Source organism: Oryctolagus cuniculus, chromosome 8, assembly GCF_964237555.1.
Source record: "Oryctolagus cuniculus chromosome 8, mOryCun1.1, whole genome shotgun sequence".
NCBI classification, from domain to species: domain Eukaryota; kingdom Metazoa; phylum Chordata; class Mammalia; order Lagomorpha; family Leporidae; genus Oryctolagus; species Oryctolagus cuniculus.
In genome coordinates this window covers 75,995,051-76,012,410 of record NC_091439.1, presented here as the reverse complement: position 1 = coordinate 76,012,410, position 17,360 = coordinate 75,995,051, and positions in this window count along the sequence as shown.

Here is a 17,360-nt window from a genome sequence, read left to right as displayed (position 1 = left end):
GATAAATAAAATTAATTCTTTTCATTTTATAAATTGTTTAGTGATTTATATATATATATATATATATATATATTCTCTGTTTCTTTCTGCCTCTTATCATTTCTATTTATGTTTTGGTAGCTTTCTGTTATAGGATTGGAGTCTCTTTTCTTTTCCTGTTATGTGCCTGCTCTGTTAGCTAATTTTGTACTCCTGTATGTTTTCATGATAGCATGCATAATCCTTTTACTTCTAAAGTAGCATTCCCTTCAGAATTTCTTATAGGACTGATATAGTGGTGATGAATTCTCCAAGTTTTTGCTTGTGTGGGAAATACCTTATTTTTCCTTCACTTCTAAATGATAGGTTTGCTATACAGTATTCTTGGCTGGGAGATTTTTCTCTTTCAAGAGATTGAATATATTATCCCATTCCCTTCTGGCCTGTGGAGTTTCTGCTGTGAAGTGTGCCATTAGTCAAATGGATTTTCCTTTGATATGAACTTAAAATATCCTCTCACTGTCTTCAGGATTCTCTCTTGTCCTTAACTTTTGATAGTTTAACTATAATAGACTGCAGAAAAGGCCTTTATTGAGTCTGTTTGGGGTTCTTTGAGCTTCCTGTATCTGAATTCCCATATCTCTTCCAAACTTCAGAGGTTATCAACTATCGTTTCATTAAATAGGTTACCAATGCCCTTTCCCTTCTGTTCTTCAGATATCCCTATGATATGAATATTTGTTTGCTTAATGATATCATTTCAGCAGTCTATAGTTATTACAATTGTTTTTCTTCACCAGATTTTTTCTCACATCCATGAAGAATGAGGATCACGGACAAGGAAGGGTATGAAAAGTAGAAGTAGTTTGAAGAAAGCAGAGAAAGCAAAAATGAAAGATAAAGCTCCTACCCAAGCCGAGAAAGGGTCCCTAAAGAAGGGAGTCATTGAAGGTGGGTTGTCTAGGAGTTGTTATAGGCTATAAAAAGGGCAGTTCCAGCTATGGGTCTGGGAGTAGGATGATTTTCTTTGATTACTTTGGTGAAAGTTCCAGTCAAGACTCAATAAAGACATGCACATGAAACTTTCTCCAAATATGCATAAAATTCTTGCTACCTTTATCAGTCAAAATAGCACAGAAAAACTTTGACTGCAAGGACTAATATGTGACACCAACATCCTTCACAGAAGCTGGCTGCTTGACTTTTTCTCAGGTTTTCTGATCCTCCTCTCCAGTCGGTGGGGGAAGGGCCCCCCAATCCCTATCTATCTAACTAGGATTCTGTCTCTCTGTTGTTATTGCATATGCATCATATGCTTTTCTCATCCTTTTTAATACTTTTCTCTTTATTTTTGTCTGATTAGTATATCTCAAAACTCTTGTCCTCAAGATCAGAAATTCTTTCCTCTGCTTGCTCTAGTCTGTGTTGAAGCTCTCAATTTTATGCTTTAATTTCACTGATGGAAGTTTTCAGCTCCAAAATTTTAGATTGATTCTCTTTAATGGTTTCTCTTTGTTCAATTTCTCATTCATATCATCCATTGTTTTTCTTATTTCTTTGAATTGATTATTTGCATTTACTCACAAATCATTGAGCTTCTTTAGAATTATTATTTGATATTCTTTTTCAGGCATTTCATAAATTTCCTTCTATGAAATTTTCTTCTGTATCTGCAGAGTTACTGTGTTCTTTTGGAGTACTCATGCTTCTTGCTTCTCCAGGTTTCCTGTGTCCCCACATTGACATCTGTGCATACAGTGTAACAGTTTCATCATCTGCATGGGTAGCTTCCATTGCATATGGTTTTTTGTTTAGATGGAATAAAAGATGTAAGTTGGGTAGTTTCTTTGGGTTTGTTTCTAGATGAACACAGAATTGTAAACTCTGAGAGATTTCTTCAGCTTTAATCAATGTCAGCAGGGTCTATAAGTTCTACAAATGTCTAGTCTGCAGCAGTTTATGGGGGGAATAGTATGACTTTAGAATGGAGGTGGGTTCCAAAATCATGTGTCTTCATATCCCAGCGAATTTAGTGATAATCATACTAGGTAGGGGTAGGTTTGGTAATGACAGATGCTATATTCCTGTTGCTGTGAAACATAGAGGGGCATGCCTCCTTGTTCTGCTGGGCAAGTCTATGTGATGTTGGTCCCAGAATTGTGTTATATGAATGGAATCTTCTCCAAGCCCTACTGGGTGCATGACAGCAATGCTGGGAAATAGCATAAAGGCTCTAATTCTCATGCTGGAGGATGTTGATGCACCTTGCCCAGGTTCCACTATGGATTCGGGTTATGCTACAGACTGCACTGGCAGATGTGGATCAGAAACTGTGGAATGTGGGTAGAGTATTCTCCAGGTTCCTTGGGGTAGGTTCCGATGATCTGAGGAATGTAGTTAGTACTAATAGTCATGCTCACAGAGCTGCAGGGCAGGAAGGGGACTTTGCCTAGGCCACACAGGAAAAACAAAGGGTATGCTGTGGATTGTGCACTGTGTTTAAAGCAATAGAATGCAGACAGGGTTCTCCCCAAGTACAGCTACAACAGTCCCAGTCTCAGAGCTACAACACTTTACAGGATAACTTACAACCAACCAACAGGTGGATCACAATTTATGCTTGAGATTGTGCAGTAGCAGATAAGAGTCTGAATCAGTGGGGTGCAGATAGAGCCTTCCCTAGGTCCCGTGGACAGTCACAGATATCCTAGGGACTTATAGAACAATCATAGAACCAGAATTCTAGGATGCATCAGAGTTCTTACCTCCTTACCCTGGTTTCTTAGGGTGATGTCAGGTGACTCTGCAGAATATAGCTCCAAGAGTGTCAATGCCAGAGCTGCAGGACTAACAGTATCTTACTCATGTCTCAAATGATAATTGCAGGTTATACTGGGGTTAATATACTAGCAGATCCAGGCCCGGAGCAGAAGGATATAGATGGGGCCTTCCCCAAGTCCCATAGTGGGGAGCATGTGTCCCTGGGACTTACAGAACCAAGAGTCACAGTCCCAAAGTTGTAGGAGGCAATGGGGTCCTTACCCAGTTCTCACAAGCCCAAGAGCAGGTTGTGCTTGGAATTGGTAGACTAATAGTTGCCAGCCTGAAGCACAGAAATGCAGATAGGGCCCTCCAGTTACCACCAGTGACTGTGAGTTGCTCCACAGATGGTAGCATCAACAGCCACAGTCTTAGAGGTACAGGAAAGGGAAGGGACTGACTGTAGCTCCCACAGGCCATGCAAGGGTGACCCTGGGGTTTGTGCCCTAGCTACACAGCAGGAACTCAATCTGGGTTTCTCATGTGAGTTTTAGGGACCCAAGTACTTAAGCCATTACCTGATGCATCCTAGAGTAGCATTAGCAAGAAACTGGAATTGGAAGCAGAAGTGGGACACGCACCCAGGCACTCTGATATGGGTTGTGGCTGGCCCCAATGACATCTTAGTTGCTGCATTCAACACCCACCCGGAAGACCATTTCTTTTTTTTTAGAGATCTTATTTATTTATTTGACAGGTAGAGTTACAGACAGTGAGAGAGAGAGACAGAGAGAAAGGTCTTCTTCCATTGGTTCACTCCCCAAATGGCCGCAATGACCAGAGCTACGCCGATCTGAATCCAGGAGCCAGGTGTTTCTTCCTGATCTCCCATGTGGGTGCAGGGGTCCAAGGACTTGGGCCATCTTCTACTGCTTTCCCAGGCCATAGCAGAGAGCTGGACTGTAAGAGGAGCAGCCGGGACTAGAACCAGCGCCCATATGGGATGACGGCGCCTCACACAGAGGATTAACCTAGTGCGCCATGGCGTTGGCCCCAGAAGACCATTTCTAATATTAAAAATGCATCTTTGCTTTTTATTTGTGTTAAATACTGTTTTATTGGATGTTTATAAAAATTGTTGAGCCCACTTATCTTAGATTTGTCAAGTTCTGAAGAGTAGTACTAAAAGGAAATGCTTGCCTGTCAAGTCAAGCCATGCACATGCTCATTGCTCCCTCAAGGATAGAAAAGATAACTAAGACAAGTAAGTCTTGATGAATTTTGGGAGTTTTTACAGGAAAAGTTTGCTTTCCATATGGTTTGTTGAACCAACCACAAATTTCTTTTTTTTTCCCACACCAACAAGAAAACAGTAAGAACAATAAGAATAGAAACTACTTGATTTGTGTTGGCGTCGCTTAGATTTTTATCTTTTACTCTCAGTTCCCTCTCACAACACTGACTGTTTGCTCCAGTCTAATTTATTTGGGCCTTGTGGGAGGTAATATGGCTTATAGAGCGAAAAAGATTTTGCATTCTTGTAGATAAAGATTTGCAATGTCATTTCTGCTATTTCCTATCTATGGATTTGCGGAAGTCTCATTTTTGCTAAATTTCCTTTTCCTCTTCTAGAAAATGGTGGAAGTTAATGCCCTCCATTAGGGTGTACTCTAGAAAATGTTACACAGTGAATAGCTTATTATGTCATTGATTATGTTATTCAGAAACTTTTTTTGAAGAGGCATTATATTCAGACACTCCAATGTATCTCAAAAATATAAAGATGTTAAGTTCCTCCTCTAAAGTACTTACTACCTAAAAAAAGTAAGAAAAAAAATCAATAGTTAATATACTGTTCAGTGACTGTAATGTTTACAAGAAAAGAGACATTGAAGGATAAAGAACTAAAGAGAGTTTGATAAGGAGCAAGCCTAGGGGTGGAGAAGATGTGAGGGAAACTGGCGAAAGCTTTCGAGAGGAATTAAGCTTTGAGTTACTTCTTAAAGAATGACATGAAGTGAGTTGGTTATATAAGGGAAAAGGCTATTACAGAAAAAGCACACTTGTATAAATACACAGAGGCTCAAAAGAATGTGACTTGTTTGGAGATTTTGTGAGATTGATACAAAAGGCATAAGTGAGGCAATAGGATAAAGAATGAGAAAAGCAGGTAGGGTCTATATGATACAGAACCTTGCAAGCTTTGTTAAGAAAGTTCAGCTTTCCATTAGATGACATGTGATACCAGCAAAGAATTCAAAGAAGGCAAATGAAGAATTTTAGGCATATCAGTCTATCGTCAGGATGCAGGGATGTGAGTGAAATAGAAGAAACCAGTTCTGATGTTATCATAGCAAAATAAACTTTCTAATTCCAGAAAGTAGTAGTGGGCATGTTATATGAAGGGAATTTACATTAAATTTAAGAGATAGAGTGGAATGGACTTTGTAACTAATTGGGTATGGGTAATGATGGATCAATATCAAGAAAGATTTAGATTGCTATCTTGCAAGTTTGAATAAATGGACTAACATTTTTCAGTGTAGGAAAAATGAAAAGAGAGGGAGAAGGTTTCATTTTTAGATATATTCAGTTTGAAGTGGTATGGGGCATTCAAGTGGAAAACTTGTAAACAACTATGTGTGTAAGTATGTTCACTATATGTTTGTGTGCACACACATAGTTTCTGAGTTCAAGAGAGGGTGCTAGGTAAAAAGAAACAAAGGGTAGAATGAGAATAGTTACAGCTGTAGTGTGTATGTGGTACTTGGAGTAATTTTATTTGCCCATGAAGGAAACAGAATAAAAGTGAGAAGTCTGTAGAATACCAACATTTGAGTAATAAAGAAGGAAGTTGAGCTGGCCAGGGAGATCAGAGAATAAGCAATGCTTGCTTATTTATTGTATGCTTGCTTATTTATTCAGGAATACATATTGGACTCTTTCCTGAGTGTACTCCATATGAGTGTGAGACAAAACTAAGCACTGAGGAATTCACTTAGAAGTGAGCCAGGAGAACAGAAATGAGGAATGAGTGGAGTAAAACTAGAGTGTGCTATAGGGGGGGCCACTCTTGCTGGGATCTGGTACTTAAGCCTTTTGGCACCATTTAAGGAACATTACAAATGTGTATTCTAGCCTGTGTACTCTAAGAATTAAAGGAGGAAATCTTTTTCTATAGAATCATGCCTTCCATTGGCAATGGGTAGCCCCACAGGTGGCTAGACATTTTGTGTGGATTCATCCAGGAAACTCAAACGGAAGCACTCAGAAGACCTTTGGACAAGGACTGAAAAATATGTAGCATTCACTGAGATACATATAGGCAAATTAAACTTTCGTGAATTTGTTCTTTTGGGTGCAATCTGTCAACCCAAAAGAATGACTAGAATAACAGGTAGCATTTTAAAAAATAAGAGGGAGCAATGTAGTGGTGCAATGGATAAGTGACCACTTGGGATACCTGCCTTTCGTATCAAAGTTCCTGGGTTGGATTTCTGGGTCCACTTCCTATCCAGCTTCCTGATAATGTGCATCCAGGGAAGCAGGGGTACAGTAGATGATGACTCAGCAGTTGAATCCCTGCCACCCACTGGATGACCCAGATTGAGTTCCTGGCTCCTGGCTTTGGCCTAGCCCAACCCTGGATCTTGCAGGCTTTCAGAGAGAGAACTAGCAGATGCATACTCTCTTCTCTGCCTCTCTGACTTTAAAATAACATGATGATAAATAAGTAAAAAAATTTTAAAAAGAAAACAATAAGAATAATGTCATTACAGCCCTCCTCACAGCACTCAAATCCTTTTGGGAGGATTTGTCCAATTCCTTACACAGTGTCATTCAAAATGGGAGCCAGCAAAGCGAAGTCCCAAGTCAGCAAAGGTATATGGTACTGGCTAATGTGGAACATTGCAGGTGACAGATGGGAAGTCTGAGGGAATCTTGTGGTTGGAAGGAAGATGAGACCGAAAGGGCATGAAATGGGACATAGAGCTTTCTGACTGAAGCACTTACAGTGAATGTTCAGGTCCATGGTGAGCAAGAGATTTCCATAGTCTTAAGTAGTTTATGTTCTGATTTTGAGGGACAGTTCAGTAAGTACTGAGATTAGGAGAAGAACTTAACATTCAAATTGGAATGTTGTAAGGAAAAGAGGAAGCTGATCAGCACCTTTTTGCTTTGCTACTGGACCAAGAAGTGTACCTCTTCCGTCTTGAATTAGAGAATCTTTGTCCATACTCTCCTCCTCCTTCCCCATCTTAGACTTTTCCATACAAACACTTCTGGCAACTAAGCAAGCTTTTGGCACTTCTTTGGAATGAGCATTTCTATCATGGGACCAGCAGAGAGCCCTTAAAAAAGCTCTAGTAATTAAGCAGTGTGAATAGCTTTGAACGTTTGGCTTTCCTCCAACATACTCTTCTCTTATTAACAGGGGGAAAGAAAAGCAGGTAAGATGACAAAAGGAAGGGTGTTCATACATTTTTCATTCAATTCAATGTACCCAATTGGGTATTGTGTTGGGATTTATACATAAAGCGTACACATTGTTTAATAATGTTCACGTTCTGAGAAGCACATTGGCAATTCTGTCATTGTGCAAGCATCACAGAGTGTACTTGCACAAATTAGTGGTGTAGCCTACTACGCACTTGGGCTACTTGCTGTAGTCTTTCGCTTCTGTGCTGCGAAATTACTGTACTGAATATTATAGGCAGATCTAGCACAATGGCCAAGTGTTTGCTTATCTAAAATATCTAAACAAAGAAATGGTGAAAATACTAGGTGACAGGGATTTTTCATCTCCATCATAATCTTACAGAGCAGTGGTATATATTTGGCCAATTGTTGCATCATTATGCAACACATGACTGTGTATACATCAGCATTCTATGCTGTTTTTCTCCTTCCAAGGAGAATTTAAACTCAGCATGTTACTCACTTGGTTACGTTCATCTTGCCCTTATGCCTTTAAGATTATGAGCTAGAAAATCACTACAGACAATATTTGTGGTTTAAATTGTTACCTTAAAACCTTGCTTTTAATCATTGAAAGCACAGCAGCCACAGACGATATCTGGTTTATCTCAGTTGGTGACCCTCACCAGCGAGCCTAGTTAATTATAACCCTGCTCATTTTGATTATAGCAGTTTGATAATTTTAAATTCCGTCTATTCAATTAATGTATCTTGTGATGTCTGTAGAAATTCATGAACCCATGGTTACCATTTTAATTATAGCATGCATTTATAGATCTCAGTCATCCATCTCCAAGGACATTCTCCTTTGTGTAAAGTGTCATGAAATCGGGCCCCTTTCTCTGACTTAATATTGCCTTCTTGAAATGTAATGAATACCTTTGGTGACAGCGTTCCTTTGCCAATCTGCACTTGTGAGAATCATGAACTGTACTAAGAGGCATTTTGTTAAAACGCAAGCATGGGAGCAAATGTGCCATTTATAAAATGTTGCTGTGACATGTGGTATTTTTGAAACACCAAAAGACCTTTGTGTCTAACAAGCTAGAATAAAAACATTAAAGGCTTTTTGAAAAGAGAAAATACTGGAAAAAAAAGTGAAAAAAGTAATGAGGCCTATTATTCATAAATATATGAAACTTTTCCAAAATTTTCATAAGTTAAAAAATGTAGGGGTGTTGATAATTATTGCCTTTGAATCATTAACCAAAAATAATGACATTGAAAAAAGATAAAGGAAAAGGAAATATGACATTTTTCAAATTTGGATTTATGTGGATTTATGACAGTTTAATGGATAAGAAAATAACAGTTCAATGGATAAGAAATAATTCAGTGTTATAAGCAGTGGTAAATTATTTGCAAATTTCATTTCTTAGTTATCTGTCTCTAAAAGATATCAGTATAGTTTAGCTCTGATTCATTAAGAAAATGTAGCCTATCCAAGATCCTTACAAGAAAAAAAAGTCTTGACTTCAGGGATTACATATGTATGAGGCAATCAATTCTCCCAGATATGAAAAAATTCTGAAGGCGTCTTTTTGGCCAAGCAAGGAAACAAACATGTTGCTGGTATAATAGATCAACATATGATCCCATCACCACAGATTTGTTTACCAACTAAAGTGTTCAGTCGTAAAGCTATACCCATGATCCCTCTGTTGGTGCTGATGAACAGATGTTAGCCAAGACTTTCATCTTGTCACATGCAAGATTTCAGGCCCTAGAGTCAAACTGATTCAGGTCAGTGGCAGCTCTGCTACTTACTAGTTCTAAGAGCTTGGGCGATTGTATCTTTCTGTGACTGAGTTTCTTCTCCCTAAAAATATATGTAATAATGGTATGTACCTAAAAGGTTTATAGATAGTAGTGAAACAACTACAAAACACATAGTAAACACATAAATCTTTGGAAGTTCACAGATATTGCCTATTATTAATACTGTGTTTATTGCTATTATCCAGAATACTTGAAACAAGTAGCTCTTTATCAGAAATGTTTTGCTGATTTCTGTAGGATGTTAGCATTACTGCATACTATTTGCATCAAAGGAAAAGAAAAGAGGTTGAGAGGGAGAAAAGCAAGCTGAGACCTGTGGATGCTAATGTTTTTATGTCAGGTGTGATAGATGGTTTCCTTGGCACATGGCAAGCTTCCAAAAACAGTGTTTTCTATGTCTCAATGTTAATTCTCTCAGTTATTGAGTGGTGCTTCACCTAGATACTGAGTTGACTACTTGAATAGTGCTCAGCCCTGTATTCGCTGTGCCTAGGCAAGCCCGACAATGACTCTTAAGGAGCAGTTACTACTGACTGTGGATGTCTATTTTCAGGGGGTATTTGTGAATCATGCCCAGTCCCCAGAAATCTCCTTCTTCCTCATTCTACTTTGAAGCACAAATACAGAATCATTATTCTCACATATGTTTACCTGGGGCATGGCCCCTTCTTCGCAAATGGGAATTCAGGATTTCCAGGAAGAAAAACAAATTAAGTTAGCTATGTAAGCAAGGAGTTGGAGTTGGCACAGAAAACAAAATAACCAAAGCTATAAATCACAAATGAATGTGCTCAGGATTGTATCTAAAAGTGAGTCTGGGTGGCCAGTGTTGTGGCATAGCGGATAAACCACCACCTGCAAAGCGGGCATCCCAGATGGGAGCTGGTTCTTGTTCTGGCTGCTCCACTTCCTTCCAATCCAGCTCCATGCTAATGGCCTGGTAAAGGCAGCATAAGATGGTCCAAGGTTCTGGGCCCCTGCCACCCACATGAATAAAGACCCAAATGAAGCTCTTGGCTTGAGGCTTTGGCCTGGATCATCATCCCTGGCCCTTAATGTCATCTGGGAAGTGAACCAGTGGATGGAAGATCTTTTTTTTCTCTCTCTGTCTCTCCCTCTCTCTCTGTAACTCTGTCTTTCAAATAAATAAATAAATAAATAAATCTTTTTAAAACAGTGAGTCTGAAAATAATGTGGATTTTATAGTAGTTGTGTGCAAGTGTAATGAATATGGCCATTACACACAAAGAGTTATGGAGGCTAAAAAGTACCAATATAATAATGGATAAGTCACTTTTTTCAGATCTATTTATATGAAAGACAGAGTTACAGAGAGTGAGAGACAAAGGGAGAGAAGAGAGAGAGAAAGAGAGAGAGTCTTCCATTCATTGATTCACTCCCCAAATGGCCACAACAGCCAGAGCTGGGCCAGGCTGAAGCCAGGAGTCAGGAGCTTCTTCCAGGTCTCCCTTGTAGATGCAGGGACCCAAGTACTTGGACCATGTTCCTCTGCTTTTCCAGGCACACTCGCAGGGAGCTCGATTAGAAGTGGAGCAGTCAAGACTTAAACAGGTGCCCATATGGGATGTCAATGCTGCAAGAAGCAGCTTAACTTGCCACACCACAGTGCCAGCCCCAATATGCCACTTTTATAATTTTTGAAGCTAAGTTATTAGGTATATATAGACTTTAAATTGTCATGTTTATATGACCTGAAACTATAATCAGTATAATGAATCTCAATCTCTGTTATTGTTTTTAATTGTAAATTCTAATTTTTCTTACATTGCTTTATACTTTCTAATAGAAATGTAAATATATAAACTTTTTACTTATTTGTTTTGTTTTTATTTCAAACTCCTTTTGTTTTTCATTTTGAAGGTTTATTTATCTATTTACTTAAAAAACGAAGCATCACAGAGGGAGAGAAGGAGGGAAGGTAGAGAGAGAAACTTCCATCCACTAGTTCACTTCCCAAATGACAACAAAAATCAGGGGTGGTCCAGACTGAAATCAGGAGAGCCAGGAACTCCATCCAGGTCTCCTACATAGATGTTATGGGACCAACCACTTGGGCCAACATCCACTGCCTTCCCAGGTGCATTGTCAAGGAGCTGAATCAGAACTGGCAGCCAGAACTCCAACAAGCACTTCATTATGGAATGCAAGTGTCACAAGTGATGGTTTTATCCAATATGCCACAAAGTTGGCTCTACTTTCTGTCTTCTTAAGTGATTGGCAGGTTTTTCTTATAAATAACATATAAAAACCAGCCATATTGAATGCCTCCATGGTTTCAGGTTTGTTTCTGCTGACTCTTATACATGTTGACTTGTTTCTTTTTTATTATTTTTAAATATTTTTATTTATTTATTTGAGAGGTAGAATTATATATAGCGAGAGGGAGAGACAGAGAGCAAGGTCTTCCATCTGTTGGTTCATTCCCCACGAGGCCGCAATGGCTGGAGCTAAGCTGATCTGAAGCCAGGAGCCAGGATCTGGGCCATCTTCTACTGATTTCTAAGGCCATAGCAGAGAGCTGGTTGGCAAGAGGAGCAGCTGGAACTAGAACTGGCACCCATGTGGGATGTCAGTGTCGCAGGTGGAGGATTAACCTACTGTGTCACAGTGCCAGCCTTGTATTGTTTCTTTTTGTGTCCTGTGATTTTATTCTCTTAATTGTGAGATTTATTTCTTGTAACTCTATATCTGTGACTTCTCTCTTTCTAACGTGGTTATTTATTTGTTTGTTTGTTTATTTATTTGAAAAGCAGAATAACTGAGAGAAAGATGGAGGGAGGGAGGGAGAGAGAGACCAAGCTTCTGTCCACTAGTTCACTCCCCAGATAGCCATAATAGGTATGTCTGGGCCAGGCAGAGACCAGGAGCCTGGAACCCCATCTGGGACTCTCATGTAAGTGACAGGGGCCCAGTCACTTGAATCATCTTCTGTTGTCTTCTCAAGCACGTTAGTGGGGAGCCAGATCAGAAGCGTAGCAGATAGGACTCAAACCAGCACTCAAATATGGGATGATGGCATTACAAGTGATGGCTGAATCCATGATTGCTTAACTCCCTGCACTACAACGCTGACCGATCTCTATGATTTCTCCAAGACTTTCATTGAAGGTGAGTCCTAGAGAGCATTGGTTTCTTTTTCTACCAATTGCCAAAGGGCACTACCAACTTTATTTTCCTAAGTCAAGTTGTATCTTCAACATTAAAAATTTGATAAGATTATTGAAAACTCCTTTAAGTGAAATTTAGCAAGATTGTTATTGCTTTATCTACATGATAAAATACTCTTTGAGCTAGATCCTTTAAAGCAGAGTAGCTCAGACTTAAATGCTGTATCATTAATCTTAGACGAGATATGATAGCTTCTGAAAAACTAAGCAATTTTTTGTAAGGACTTCATGAGTACTGATTTTCACCTGTTTACCTTCAGAGAAAACTATTACCAGTTTTTCATTTATGAAAATTTAAGAAGACAATACAATGATTTCTAGACACTTTTCTTGCTATAAATCTAATTGTTTATCTAATAATTTGCAACATTTAAACTAAAAGTACATTTTTAATTTTTCCATTGTAGGCAGTCTCCCAAACATACACAGAAATAATGCTTTAACCATCTTTCAGGTATTAATCAGGTTGACATCTAAAATTAACCATCAGAAGCTCATCCTTTGTCAACTTGGCACACATATGCATCTCCTGAAATTGAACTTTATCTCCAAATAAAGTCAATAACCAGGTGATCGTTTACCTGCCACGATACAACTTTCCTACATACAATTCAAAGAAGATGTAAGTAGAAATAGCCAAAACATAACCAGATTTCATAAGATCAAAAGTTGATATTTAGGATGGATGTGGAGCTGAGAGCCTGATCATATGAAATCAGTTGTGGGATTCCAATGTTGGAGAATATTTTGAATAAATACCTAAAATAATGTTTTTGAAAAATTATTGTGATCACTTTTTATTGTGAGATAGAACATGGTAGGCACATTGTTGAGAACTCAGCTTAAATTCAACACTGTTCTTCTGTTGAGATCGCATAGGCTGTTACTTATGGTGAGTTTTAAGAAGGTCGTGGATGAAAGATGAAGTCATCCTTAATCATAACAAGTCACCTGACATACAAGAATAGAAAGTTGGTTGGAGACTGTAATTCTTATTAGAGAAGCTACATTCTACACAATGAAAATTTTTTGTGCATAGAAAGCTGTTTCCACCACACACTATCATGTAAACTATGATTGAACACTGAAGAATAAAACAAAATTCTAATGTCAAATAATTATAATACTTCTAAAGTCATGATGACGAATACACTATAGTCATCCAATGGGCTTGAGATCAAAAGAACAGGTTATAATATTCAAAGACAAAGTAGCTCCATACCTCTTTTGCACTCAAAACAGCTTCATGTTTCCTCCTTTTACTAGGATTATGTTCCAAATTAAATTTAAGTACAAAACCAAGACTCCAACATTTCTTCTTTTGTTTTTTCTCTTTCTTTTAAAATCAGACCACCCCCAGCTCTCTCTTCCCCACCATCTTGGACTTCAGGATATTTATAGAAATATACTCCAATCTTGATCTGATTTAAAACAGAGATTTCTCCCTCTCCCTCTCCCTCTCCCTCTCCCTCTCCCTCTCCCTCTCCCTCTCCCTCTCCCTCTCCCTCTCCCTCTCCCTCTCCCTCTCCCTCTCCCACTCCCTCTCCCTCTCCCTCTGTTTCAGAAGATGGACTCACTTCCCTGGTTTCAGCAGACCAGGCCTAAGACTAAGAAACTGAGAAGACAAGACCACTGCTGAGTAGCCTGTGGATGAAACTGCCACCCACTGGGCCTGAGAGACAGCTATCAAGCCAAAGAGGATTATTTTTAAGGCATGAGATCTAACAGAAATTGATTTGCTGGGTTTTGGAATTGCATGGAACTGTTAGGTCTTTCTTCTTTCTTTTTCCATTTAGCTAAATTATATTTATCAAAGCCAGTATTCTTCATAAGGAAAAGTAAAATAGAAAAATATGTGCAGAAAGAAGCAATTAATTCAAGTGAAATTGCTTCTACTATCCCCACTTCTAAAGTTGGTCAAGTTGTCAATCATGGCCTCCATAATCCAGCATTTTTTTTTTTTTGAAGTCTTCTGAATCACTGCTCAAGCCTCCTTGCCCACAGGATTCAAATTCTTGGTGGTCTTATCTGAACTGGTTGACAAAGATTCTCATTGACCATTATTATTAGACATGGGAGTATTAAGTGAAACTTTGATGAATCATCAGGGTTCCAGAGATAATTGTCCTGACCCTTCTTATATAGCACTGAATCTATTTATCCATGATAATTAGGGTAAGCCATCTGGGACAGGACAGTAACATCCTCACCCCTCAACTCTGCCATAGATTCAGTGGCATATCAGGGTCTATCACAACTTCCAGTGTAATGAAAATATAATTGCCTATGCTAGTGGAAGCATTCTTTGGGCACCAAAGACACTGAGTTTAAGTGTTTGAGTTCAGGAAATAAAGATTCTATTAAATTAGATTCTACATGGATTATTTGATGTAGTGATGAGTGATGACACTTTCAATTCCAATCCTTGGTTACAGACCCAGGAGCTATGGTTTGGAGAAGTTACCACATGTTGACTTCTTATTTAAAGTACTTGTTATATCCTGTAGAACTGCATAGCAGGGTATTGTCCTTCACACAGCACTGCAACTGAGCCCTTCCTACATCTCAAGAAACCACTTGCTTCTGGGGGGTGAGAGATGCAGTTAAAGCAGAGAATTCTACAGGCAAGATGCAGTGCTGTACTTCCTTCACTGTAAAATTATTTCTTTGGTTACAGGTTATACTATGTGAGATACAATGGTAATAAGTAAAGAATTTCTCACATATTAGTGTAGACAGGGATATTGAGAGCAAGGAAAGTAAATTTGTGTGCAGAAGGCATATCTATTTGTGTGAGTAAAGAATGACTGCTCTTTGCTGATCACAGGATCCCTATCTCAGGGCTCGTGCTGCAACAAATCAGGTAAAGCTGCCACCTGCAGCACTGGCACCAGCTATGGGTACCAGTTGAGTCCCAGCTCTGTCACTTCCAATCCAGCTCCCTGCTAATGCACCTGGGAAACCAGTGGAAGAAGGTCCAAATACTTTGGACCCTGCACCCACGTGGGAGAGCTGGAAGAAGCTCCTGGCTCCTGGCTTCCACCTGGCCCAATCCTACCTGTTGTGGCCATCTGCGGAATGAACCAGAAGGTAGAAGTTCTACCTCTCTGTCTCTTTCTCTCTTTCTGTAATGTTTCCTTTCAAATAAAATAAAATACATCTTTAAAAAACAATCTCTTCTTCAATCTCCTGGCCACCCTGGGAATGGCTTTATGCTGATGTGGGTCAATGTTACCCTTTACTGTTGGCACTCATCCTGATCCATGGTACTTTGTGTCCACAGAGCAAGGACCATGGTGGTTGGACTATACAAATATTTGGTTTTCATTAAGGCCTTGGAAGGAGTGAGTATGGTGAGGGAGTTCAGAGAAGTGGCCTCCCTTGTAAAGCAACTGATAGAGTGAAAAAATTTAGTATTTATGGGACCTCCGTAGAATATTTGGAAATCACCAGGTGTATGGGTGTGGAGCAGGGGGAGGGGAAAAAAGATTGAGTCGTTCTACAAAGGCAAAGCAACTATTACCTAAAATTTTTAGTTAGAGTGTTAGAGTCATGCAAATAAAACCTGGTTTAACAAAACAAAAAGAGAGAGAGAGAGAGAGAGAGAGAGAGAGAGAGAGAGAGAAAGAAAAAAGAACTCCCAAAGCTATTATTTTTCCTACATATTAAATCTATGGCCTTGACTTTGAGAGAAATGGTTTAAATAATTATATCTATGAATGCGGATGGGAGAATGCACATGGCCTGCATTTGACAATTGGCAGAAAATCAAAGGATTCAGACAGATTAACATCATCATTACAATGGACAAGAAGATTGCACAGATCAAATAGGAAAAGAGTGCTTAAAACATGGCAACTCTGGGTGTTCTTGAATATTATTACCTGAGAAGATTGTGTGAACATCTTTTCTTTTCAACTAATTGCCAGCAATCAAATGAATTTATTACTACTTTGTAGTGTAAGATTTAGATTAAAAATATTAAAGTAGCAGATTGTTTAAAAGAAACTGTGTTCTGTCTATATCTAATTTTCTTCATTTTGACCTTGGATTCTAATACTCTGAAATATATTAGAACCCTTAGGTGAATGTTCTTCAAAAAGACATTTTTGGAAGCAGATGGGTAATGACCTCAATGTATGCGAAAGGTCTTTAACACAGCTCTCTAAGAACCAGAGGTCTGATCCTTCTGTCATCATTGTTCTTTAACATTGTGCATTGATTTCTGGCCTCCATGATAAGCTGTAAAACAGAAACAAAGAATAATTAACAAAAGAAGCCTAAAAATTATCTCTTTTGCTATAACATTCTGGTTCCACAAATGAGAAATTCTAGCAATTAAGAGATTAATTAACTAGGACATGGTATAAGAGCCCTGTCATAAGATAGCTGAATTAACAGAGCTAAGCCCCAGGGGAAAATGGTAGCAATAAATAATTTATGTATGTTTTATAATAAGTCGAGATGATTGTCAGAAGAAACAATTTTAAAGTAAATCTTAAGGCATGTGTTCACTTATGTTTCACTTAATAATTCTTCTTTTGAGTGCCTACTTGTGCAAGAAGACATTGTACAAGGCCTTGGGGTGGCCAGAGGCCTAGAGAGGAGCTATGTTTACTGTTTTTTATGTTGTCTTTATTCTAGCAGCCTTGCAGATGCTTAACTGAAACTAATATCCCTTGTGATAAATGGTTCCACAAGAAAGAAGGATCTGACTTTCCTCAATGAATTAGGATAAGAAACAAAGCACAATCTTTTAAACATTTGGGAAATCCATGATTTTTGTGTCTGTTGTGGGTTACCCTTTTAAAATTTAGAAAATGATAACAATATTGCATTTAGGAAAAATGGTAGTTATGAAGAAAAATTATGCCCTATGTTTTCAAACTATCATTGGGTAACAAGTGTGCTGAAAGAAGAGAAAATGTGTGATTAAAAGAAGCCTACAGATATATGCTTACCCGGGGTTGGGGGGGGAATGAAGGTTTGCTGACACTCTCAGGAATGGCCTCCTGAGCCACCTGCCTTAAACAGCATGCAGGCTACAGTGTTCATGGCTCACTCTGAAGCCTGATATTACTGCACAAACCATGTGCAGAGGACACTTCACAGCACAGAGCTCAAAGCCCCACTCAGTGTCTACTGATAATGTTCCTTAAGTGAAAGGTGGGCCTT